Genomic DNA, 10670 nt, shown 5'->3' with positions numbered 1-10670 from the left:
TTGGGGGTTCAAGTACATAGATCCTTTAAATGTCATGAACAAGTGTAGAAAATAATCAAAAAAGCTAATGACCGTTCAGAAGAAATGTCAGGAATCACTTCTACACCAAGGGTGGTAAATATTTGTAATTCACTTCCATAAATGGCAGTGGATGCTGGATCAGTTGTTAGTTTTAAATCTGAGATAGATACATTTTTGTTAAGCAAAGGCATTAAGAGATACAAGTCAAAGGCAAGTATATGGAGTTAGACCACAGATCAGCCATAATCTCAATGAATGGTGGGACAGGCTGGAGGGGCTGAATGGCCTGCTCTTGTTACTGTGTTCCTCTGTTTATGACCATCAATGTTGCATTTGCAGGTTTGCAGATGATGCTGAGAACAGAATAACTATTTACAAAAATGAGAATTTATTTAAAATGAATTGTCAACTGTGCCATCTAGGATCCCTCAGAAGGTTATCTTCTTTCTTCCCTCTGCACCCCCCCCACACCCCAGACTATGTCTCCATGGAGACCCAAGCTCCACAGCTGGGGTGGCGAGTGCCTGGCCTTCAGTAGGAGATATTGACCTTGGAGGTTTGCTCGGGCAACCCTGGTGGCATCTTTGTCTAGAGAGTCTAGACATGATGAATGTATCTTCGTGGGTGCCTACTAGCACCACCCTGTCTTCTTGTGAGGGAGGGGATCTGGAATGAGCTCAGTGTCCCTCATCCCTGTCATTTTGTATTTGGTGCTGAGACCCAGTGGCTAGGTGATAGAGGCCAGACAAATTTGCGTATCCAGCAGACTCGGAGTGTTGTATCTGGCTGTCCATGGCAACTGCTAACCCATCCATGATGACAGACAGGCTATCATACTCCTGAAGCAGCAGGGTCACCATGGCATTGCTGCAATGGTGCAGTCTTTGCGTTAGTTTCTCTCATGCCTCCAACACAATCTGCCTGTCGTTCCTGTGTCTGTTTGTGCACTTATCAAGAGTGAGTTTGTGCATTTATAAGAATGAGCTTGTGCTCCCAAACTAGCAAGATGTGCCATTCCAAGGTGCCAGGAACTGAGCTGGTGAGGGTGCAGAAGAACGCTTCCTCTGAGGCATTCATGCTCATAGGTGGAAGAGGGCATGTCTTCCTGGTTGGATCCCTTCACTGCAGCCATTGTGGACATGTTGCTTCTACCTGCAAAGGAGAAATGAGATGGAAGTTGTGACATGCTTACAATAAATGCACAATGGTGGTAATGAGAGAGTTGCACAACAGGGAGCCATGCCGGGCCATGAATACTTCTGCATCAGCACAGGTGCAGTCCTGGAGAGGACCAAGATCCTCTGGTTGTTGTTGGGGGAAGGGGAGCAGAATGTTATGCTGACCTGGCCCTTTTGGCCCTGTTATGGGCTGCTTTCTGCTGCAATGACAAAGGGAAGGATTGTGGGTGGCAAAGCTGTTATTGCCACTGCAGGTGGATGGAAAGTGTTGAGGTGTCCTAAGTGAGTGGGCATTGCAGAGGCCATTCAGGGTTGGTGTCTGTTGTTGGAGGGGGGAGGTGGTGGACAGGTGGGGTATGGGTGCGACTGAGTGAGGAATAATATTGCAGGCAATGGTGAGTGATAGAGCAAGGGCCTTGGTGGGAGTTGTGTGCAATAGCAGAGAGAGAGTGTATGTGTGCGGTCACAGATAAAGATGGCTGCACTAAATCTGGCAGCATGGAGAAAGTCAGTGATCTTATTACCAGAGATAACAAGGTGTATCTTCTGAAGAAGGGTCTAGGCCCGAAATGTCAGCTTTCCTCCTCCACTGATGCTGCTTGGCCTGCTGTGTTCATCCAGCTCTACACCTTGTTATTCTCCAGCATCTACAGTTCCTACTATCTCTGAAACAATCTTATTACCACACTGCTGGATGTTCGTCTGGACTGTGGAGACTGCACAGAACCAATTGCTGTCCTCAGACCAGGCTGGTGGGTGTGGCCTCCTCTGGCGATCCCGAGAGGGTGAGCTGCAGAAAACCGGTGCTCGTCTGGATGCACAACACCAGGGATGCTGATATATGCCAATGTATCCTGGCAGTGACAAGTTCTTCTGGCTATGATGAGTGGGAGAATTAGAATCAATGAGAGGGGTGCTATAGGCATGTAGTATATAGGTAATAAGACAATGATCGCTCGGGATAGCTCACTCGGCCTTGTGGAGACAAGCTCTCCATGAAACACCGCAAAAATGACACTTTGCCAAAATATGATTGAATTCAGCCCCTTGTATAATTCAGCCCCTTTGCAGTAAGACCAAAATAATTTTGAAAATTACAGGGTAATAAACCGTCGTCACTCAAATAACATTTAGAGACTTGTTAATATGACTCTCATTCTTTTTAGACATACATCCACTGGAATCACTTTGAAGTGCTCTTACTGTCTGCCAGTGTCTTACCTCAGCTTTCAGCAAATAGTGGAAAAGCTGTGAAAGTACTGCAGGTTACAGAAATCCCTGAAGCCAGTCCGATAAAATGTGCACAAGCCACCCACAGAGCTCTGTCCACTGGATGATTTTAACAGTTCACATAAGAAAATGTTAATAATCAGAACAAAATCTGAAACATACATTTTATTATAACATGGCTCCAATAAATTATTTCTTTCAAAGTTGTAAATTATCTTTTTCATGTAACTATAAAGCTTAGCAATGCATTTCTTTAATCAAAACACTTCATTATTTTCTTAAAGAACTCTTCAAAACTTAACATTTTTTTAGTTATGTATTATTTGCAATAAGAATTAATTACGGTTTTTTGCAGCTTTCCTTGGATAGATACTCATTATTATTATAAGGAGTTAGCCATGGAAATTACAAGATGGTTTTTCCTCAGATCTACCACATTTTAAGCAGTGACTGTGCCTCAGTGAGGATTCCGGCCAAACCCCATTGATTAAGTTACAAGAGTATCAGCTCATGTGCCACTGAACATTATGGACCAAAGTTTCTTTCACTGTTTCTGTTTGCGTACAGGTTAAAAACTTCCTTATACTTATCTATTTTACTTCACTGATGCATTCTGCTAAGAGGTCCCAATAAATTCAACAGTATTTGGCTGTAAGAAGTTTGTTTTGAAACTTTCCAGAGAGATAAATGGATGTATAGGGACTTTTCCTTACCTCAGTACAGGTTGTTGTAACGTAAAATCAAGAGGCAGAATGATTAAATTTCTGTCATTCACAATTTTGACATTGCGAATGTTTGCCTCACCTCAGACTTTGTCAGTTTCCCTTTCAAAGCCACCACCATCATTCTCATCTCAAAAACTTCAACTTCCTCTATGTTTGCAGACTGTTAGCTCACCTCCAATCCAATCTTTTCATGCTACAATGTTATGCTACGTTCCCAATCTCTGCTCATTTCTCCTGCCTTGGCCTATCTGAATCTCCTAATTATGTTTCCACTCTTCTGATCAAACTTAAGCAGCCCAATCCAAAGTAATTCACCATGACGTTGATCACAGTGTCAGTGTAACAGGCTTCACTGTTTTGGAGCTTTTGGTACGGCTGAACAAACCTTTCCTACATTGTTTAGTCCTCCAAATCTTTTCTTGTGTCCATCCCCACTTCCTGTACCTCAGAGTTGTCAAGCTGTGTCATGAACTTCGAATTCCCTGTATAAACTACTTTGTCTCAAAATTTCTTTGTTACTTTTTAAGTCCCATTTCAAAACCCACAACTCTGACCAAGATTTCTGCCCTAATGCATGTAAATTTTTGTTTGAATGTACCCATATGCAACATATTTCCTGTGTAGAGATATGGTACCAATTCAAATTGTTGTTGACTGTTTTCACCCAGTTCCACTTTTGCCAGTTTAAATGTAGTCAATATCTCAGCCAAACACTTTCCTTCGCATTCTTACCTTGGAAGTTCTTCCTTGGATCTGATGTTTACATTGCTCCCAAACAATCCACAAATACAGAATCAACTTTCACTTGTATACTAATGGCCCTTAGAGCTACCTTCTCAGCACCTGTCTTAACTCTGTTGCAATCAAACTGCTTGTTTATTGATTGAACCTGAGTAACCTGCAGCTAATTATTGGAAAAGAAACTATCACCTTCAGCTTCCATCTGTAATCCCATACCTACTCATGGTTCCGTTCTCCTCCCTAACCATTGTCATGGCAGAATGAGACTATTCAAAGCCTATTTGAACCCAAAATGAATTTTCTTCTCTATAACCTCCCCACTGACATTCTATCCCCTCTTGCTTCCTCCATTGGTAGCTGTACCTTCAATGTATGAGGCTCAGTGCCCTGTAATTACCCCTGAAAACCATTGACCTTATCTCCTCTCTCCCTGTTCAGAGTCTGAATAAAGTCAAGCTCTTTAACCAAGCTTTTCACAATTAATCCATGCACCTTCTTTGGCTCTATGTCTTTTTGGTTTTCTTATGATCTTTGAAGTGCCTTAAGATGTTTCTCTATTTTAAAACTACCAAAAGAGTTTGAACTGTAGACTCAATTAAAGATCTACATGCAAATAACCACTGTTTCAAAAATTGCAATGTTTTTGACCTGATTATATTTACTCATTTGCATATTACAAAAATGTGCCACTCATCAGGCAAAGTTTTCTCACTTTTGAAAGAAACAAAAATACATTTTGATATATTTAAGACACCTAAATTGTTAGAGTTTGATTAATATGGCTGAAAATGGATTTGTTGTAATTTGTATATTTCAATCATAGTGCCACTTCTCTATTTATGAGCAACCTAATTTTAAATTAACGACTTTTAAAAGGTATGCATAAACATTTGTGAATTATAGTCTGGTATATTAGTTCTTTTTTTAAATAAAATTGAGGAAGTAAAAACAAATTCAAAGGCTCTTTAGTGTATTTATGCTGAAAAATTTCATCATTAGCATTTACACGAACACTTTCAAATGAATGTAGTTGGCAGAAACCTGCTTTGAGGGTTAACTTAGTTTACAAGACCTTGTCAGTTTTGTGGGTGCAGCCAATTTCTAGTTAAAAAAGAAACTACTGCATGAGTTCTTCAAAACTTGATTTTCACTGAATGCAACTTCACATCAAATTCCAAATCATTTTCACTAATTATTCTGATCAGAATAAAGAATTATACAAGATAAAAGCACAATCCAGTGGAGACTTTTATGCTATTAAAACATGCAGTAATGTGGTGGTATAGATAAGTATTTTTTTTATTCATTCACAGGATGAGAGATAGGTCAACATTTATTGCCCATCCCTAATTGCCCACAGGGGATTTAACAGTCAGCCACATTGCTGTTGGTCTGGAGTCACATGTAGGCCAAACCAGATAAGGTCGTAGGTTTTTATTGAATCCAAATTCCACAATCTGCTGTGATAGGATTCAAACCTGGGTCCCCAGAACATCACCTGGGTCTCTGGATTAACAGCCCAGTGGTAAGACCACCAGGCCATCACCTCCCCATGGTTTCAAAGCTGACATCTTGAAATATGTAAAAGACAAAAGACTGATAAGTCAAATAAAATTAACGTCTGTGTTTCATTGAATTAATTAATTCTACAAGGATATTTTGATCAAATTTAAAATGTTTTGAAAACTGTCAAATTTATTGTCTTTGCCATGCAAAGATTTCCTCGATTTTACTTTGAGTCACTTTGAATGTGGCCTTATTGTAAGATCTTACCCTGGATCAGATGTATTGCTTTTTTTTGTTTCAGAATCAACACCAGAACAAATAATTTTTCTCTCCAATTGCTGGAATTGGATATTCTGCATTTTTGTTTTGAATGATCAGATAACAGTTTCTGTATTAATAGTGACTTGCAAGACCTGAAAAATATTATGTGGGCCAGCATGCACATTTCCACTCTTTGTGATTTTTTCTTGTTTGACAATCATCAACCCAATCTTGACATGATCCTTGATTGGCTTGTTGAGGCACTCACCAAGGGTTGAATTACAGATATTAGACCCTCAAGGTATAACTTTATGCAAATTGTTCTGGTAGAGTAGGTAGCGTCCGGGATTGTTTGAGCCTGTCCACTCCAGGCCAGTGGCATCATTTTCTCCAAAGAAAATTTTGTCTTTTTTCCTTTTCTTCTCCCTTTCTTCTTCATCTTCGAGGCTGGGGTGGTAGCTGCAGCATGGACCAGGCAGTGGTTGTGGTGCCCGGAGACTGGACTCTTGGTATTAGTGACGCAGTAGCAGCAGCAGAGCTGGGGTCTCCTTGCGACATCAGCATCATCGTCGCTGTTCCCGGAGCGGGACTCCTTGAGGACTGAAACATCCTGCAGAAGCTCTGAAGTTGTGCTTGAGACCAAATTTGAATAGAAGATGAGCTCTTATTTAAGCAAGAACAAATTACTGCATGTGCTGGAATCTGTACTGAAAACAACAAATGGTGGAGATCTGATGAAGAATTATCTAGACTCGAAATGTTAGTTTGCTCTCTTATTTAAGTAATTTCTTTTTGTCCTTATTGTAACTCAAAATGGCACCGGATTGTGGCAACAAAGTACTTTTCATTATCTTCAAGGTATATGTGACAATAAATAAATCATTCATTCATAACTGCAATTTGGGTGTTACTATGTAGGTGCCTCTTGATCTCATTGATTATATGGGATCTGAGTTTCACACTAATAAGCTGCATTTCTTGAGAAGGTAATTGGGATGTCTATTAAATACAATATCAACCCATATCTTCACTCCATCCTCATCTATCTAACCAGTGCCATGAAAACTTGATTTTCAACATGATTTTCTGTTTGAAAATCATCATTGTTATAACTCACTAGGGTACCACTCTGGAAATCGTGCCCCACTATTACCAGATATGTCACAAAAGTTAAATAAATGCAAAGTCCTCCAAATTCATCTAATGTTCAGACCCAGATTTATAGAAAACAAAGGCTGAGTTTCTGAAAAAGAATCACTATTTATTGTAAGTAATTAGTATCCATCTAGAGGTAAACAGTTATAAACTGTCAGCATAATTCTGCTAACTAAAACAGTAATCCCTTTTTGCTCCTCCTTCCACACTTCACACTCCATACTCTCACACTCCACACACGTCATGGACAGGGTGGAAAGCTTGGAAAGACAGTTTGGTAATCTTTGGTTGCAAGCTCCGTAATGATTTAATCTATATGACACTCATGCTGACCAGCACATTGCCTTCAGCACAATGTGGATGGAGTGTCCATGAATTCTGATTTGCCCAGAAACTGAACAGTGGAGTGGAAACATTCAAAAACAATTCTAGTGAAAACAAAGGACAAAACAATGAGATTCTTGGCAGTGCTAGTCTCCATGGCCAATGGAATAAAATTAATGTCTGTGGTGTAAGGATCGTGTCTTTTAATTTTATGGTTTCTAAAAAGCTGTGGACTGAAATGAGAGAGCTGTTTGAAGAAAGTGCTTGAAAGGCTAGCTGCTGCTTTGAAAAATAAATAACCTGACACCTATGCAAGACATTGTTTAAAAAAAAACTGTCTGAATAAGCTGTAATTGAACATTGTGTTACAGATGATTGGAGCTAAGGAAGTGTACCAGTGTAGCTTTTGCTGGTGACAAGAAGTTGACTGTCTATGAAAGAGACAATTTTGCTTGCCCAACAAATGTAACTCATTCTCAGATTGGAGCTGGGAACAAGTTAGAAAGAGGGATGGAAGTGTTCAGTTCTCCCCTGTCTCAGGAGCAGTTTCCCTTTTCTCGATATTCAAAACTCACCGTAAACCTGAAGAAAACCAGTTTTAACTTTTCTCCACCTGTTGTGAGAAGTGGTGACTTATAACTGATAAGTCAGAGGGCTTTTATAAAGGAACCAGCACCCTGTGTCTTTCCTCAAGAAATGGAAACCTTTGGAGAAAGACATCTGAAGCAGAGCACTGGCCAGTAGAAAGGTTACAAGAATCACCTCCACCTAGTGAACAAAGATTACTAAACTGTCATTCTAGTTTATTCCACCCTGTACATAATCTATCTTATCCTGTCAGTATTTCTGTCTATATGTCCATAACCAGGAGTTTATAAGGAGATTAGTAGCATTATATGCCGACAGTCTATAACTGTTCACCTGTAACTGCAGTCTAATTACTTGTGATAAATACTGATTCTTGTTCAATACAGAAACCTGGTTTATGCTTTTGATCAATTTGGATTTGAAAGTCCAGTAAATTGGGGAATGTTACTTACTTTATTAAATCGTAACTTAATGTGATGACCCGGGAAGAGTGGGAATTGATTTTTCAGTACCGTTTCCATTTCTCCCTTTAGCCCCAAGAACTATATCTAACTCCTTCTTGAAAACATTCAATGTTTCAGCTTCAATGGCTTTCTGTGGCAAAGAATTCCACAGACTCTCCATACTTTGGGTGAAGATTGTACTTTTTTTGTATCAGGGTCTTCCAGTCACCTGCTCCTCTATGTATTGCTGACTGCCTGTCTTGGGGCCCTTTCCTTGGCTGCTCCTCTCTCCACAATTTTCAAGTGTTGTCCTACCAAATGCCCATCATCAAATTTCTTGCAGTACAACTCTAAAGTTCACTATTAATGCAATATGCCGCAGAAATTGTAATTTCCATTGTTAGTTTCATTTTGCCATGTGATTATAACTTGAAAAATCACAAATTACTTGTTAAAACCAAAAGCAAGTGCAAAGCAACGTATTTAGAAACTAAATTCCTTAAAAATTGTGCCTATTTAATGGTGAATCTTTACATTTACTGAATTTCCAACAAAATGCTCATCTATTCACAATATTCTCACCTTAAAACTAATTAGATATGAATACCTGAAACAGACAATGAAAGGGCAAACATCTGGCTTTTGTAGAATGAATGCTGATGCATTATTTTACTGATTATCAACTTCCTTATTGGATTGTGATTTTCAGAGAGAAACATTTAAAGAAGAAAGCTATTCTATTGTCTGCTGGCATTTTACTGATAAATAATATCCTCGTTAAATTTCAGTACTAATATGATTCTGTCACACATAAAAGAACTACAACAGATTGTATGAGCGTAATGAATCACAGCAGCAGTGCACTGTCACCAAATTAATTTAAGAACGTGCTCAGCTCATCTGCAAATTCCTCAGAGAATGAGTGTAAAATGTTCTGAATAAGTGTGTAATTATGACATCTGTTTCACTCTTAGTACCTTTTTGTATAACCCTGACAAAGGAATAACAGGTTTAAAGATGTGTTAGCACTTTGATAGCAAATATAATTGAAATTTAACGAAAGTGTAATGAAGATTGAAGTGAAGGTTTTTATATCTATCTATATATCCTCAAATATTGAACTATTGTTTAATTAACATTTATTGCAGATGATAGGATGAATTATTTTTTTATTATTGAAGGAAGTAAAATACATGAAGAGTAATAAACACTTTTTGATAAGAATGAAGTTGTCAGCTCCAAGTTTTTAGTTCTTAATTTTTTATCATTTCAAACATTTTAATTATATATAGAAAATATGTATTTAGCTTGAGGTGTACTAAACAAACTGTCCAAATATAAAATTCCAACATTGAATATATTAAAAAGCAAAATGTTTTAAAACCTGTTCTATAATGGTTGAAATTTCTAGCCAAACACAAGTACAGACAGAACAATACCAATGTAAAATGTTCTAAAACTAGTTGACTTATGCCCAAATTAATCTTTACTTAAGAAACTTAAATCATCAGAATGTGATAACATTCTTAATATCTACACATTTTATTACCATTGATTCCTTCATTGAAAAGAAATTAAAATTTGTGTTCTTATATTTCTGTGTTCTTCAAGTTTTATGTCCTAAGGTTATTCTTGCCATAATTTTGAGTTAGCTTCCAACACATCAATGTAACTTTCTTTATTAGCCTATTAAATAACCTTCTACATATTAAAACACTGAAAAAGAATTGCTGTTGGAATTGTTAAAATTGGGACAACTATTCAGAGGGTAAGAAATACAGTCATCTCCTCTATGGGGCTGAACCTTATGTCTTTTCAGCTAGGCATGAGTTGTGTTGTGTTTTCCAGCAAGATTTTGGAAGGATTTATGCTGAGATGCCCAGCAAGATTTCTCACTGTATTTTACCAAATGCACGTCATTAACTATCTACTCAACCCCTGTAGCATTCCTCACATCCAATTCTATCCCTATCTTACCCATGTACTGCTTCAAGGAACAAACTCGCCACACACCATGTATCTGCTGGAAGACCGACATCCCTGGACCATATGGCGCATTCAAGAGGCCGCTGTGCACTGGGCATGCACAGGCATTCCAAAGCTGCCCTACTCAGTGAAGGATGACATTTGAACATGTCGGAGAAGGGGAAGATGGCAACACTATTCTCCAACAGAGACCAGGAGGTTCTGGTCAGGGGGTTGGTGCAAAGACGAGGTGCTCTCTTCCCAGAGAGCCAGGCAAGGTGCCCGTACCATCAGATCCTGAGGGGACTTAATGCATTATGGTCACCAGGGATCAGGGTCCCACAAGCCAGTGTCCTACACAATATGTGGGGCTGTGTGAAATTTTGTTTCCCTTCATTGTGGTCAAGTTGCTTACCCCACTCAATCGGAGTGTGGTCACAGTCATTTCTCTTCCTTTTGCATTCTTTTGATTTCCAGCATGATGAAGGGGCACCCTTTGGCCAATGAATTCCAGCTATTATCTCTAAATGTTG

At 38.9% G+C, this 10670-nt stretch overlaps 1 long non-coding RNA gene across 1 annotated transcript; it reads right to left on the bottom strand.

Moving 5' to 3' along the window:
- Positions 1 to 488: 488 nt before the first annotated feature.
- Positions 489 to 4027, bottom strand: LOC125485052. Its single transcript, XR_007263814.1, has 4 exons — positions 3887 to 4027; positions 2421 to 2528; positions 1883 to 2076; positions 489 to 1173 (listed from the first exon to the last, which is right to left on the bottom strand). It is a non-coding gene; the product is annotated as an uncharacterized LOC125485052 (long non-coding RNA).
- Between the last annotated feature and the right edge of the window lie 6643 nt (positions 4028 to 10670).

The sequence above is a fragment of the Rhincodon typus genome, chromosome 15 (assembly GCF_021869965.1).
Source record: "Rhincodon typus isolate 14 chromosome 15, sRhiTyp1.1, whole genome shotgun sequence".
NCBI lineage: Eukaryota > Metazoa > Chordata > Chondrichthyes > Orectolobiformes > Rhincodontidae > Rhincodon > Rhincodon typus.
This window is presented reverse-complemented; position numbering and strand designations above follow the sequence as displayed.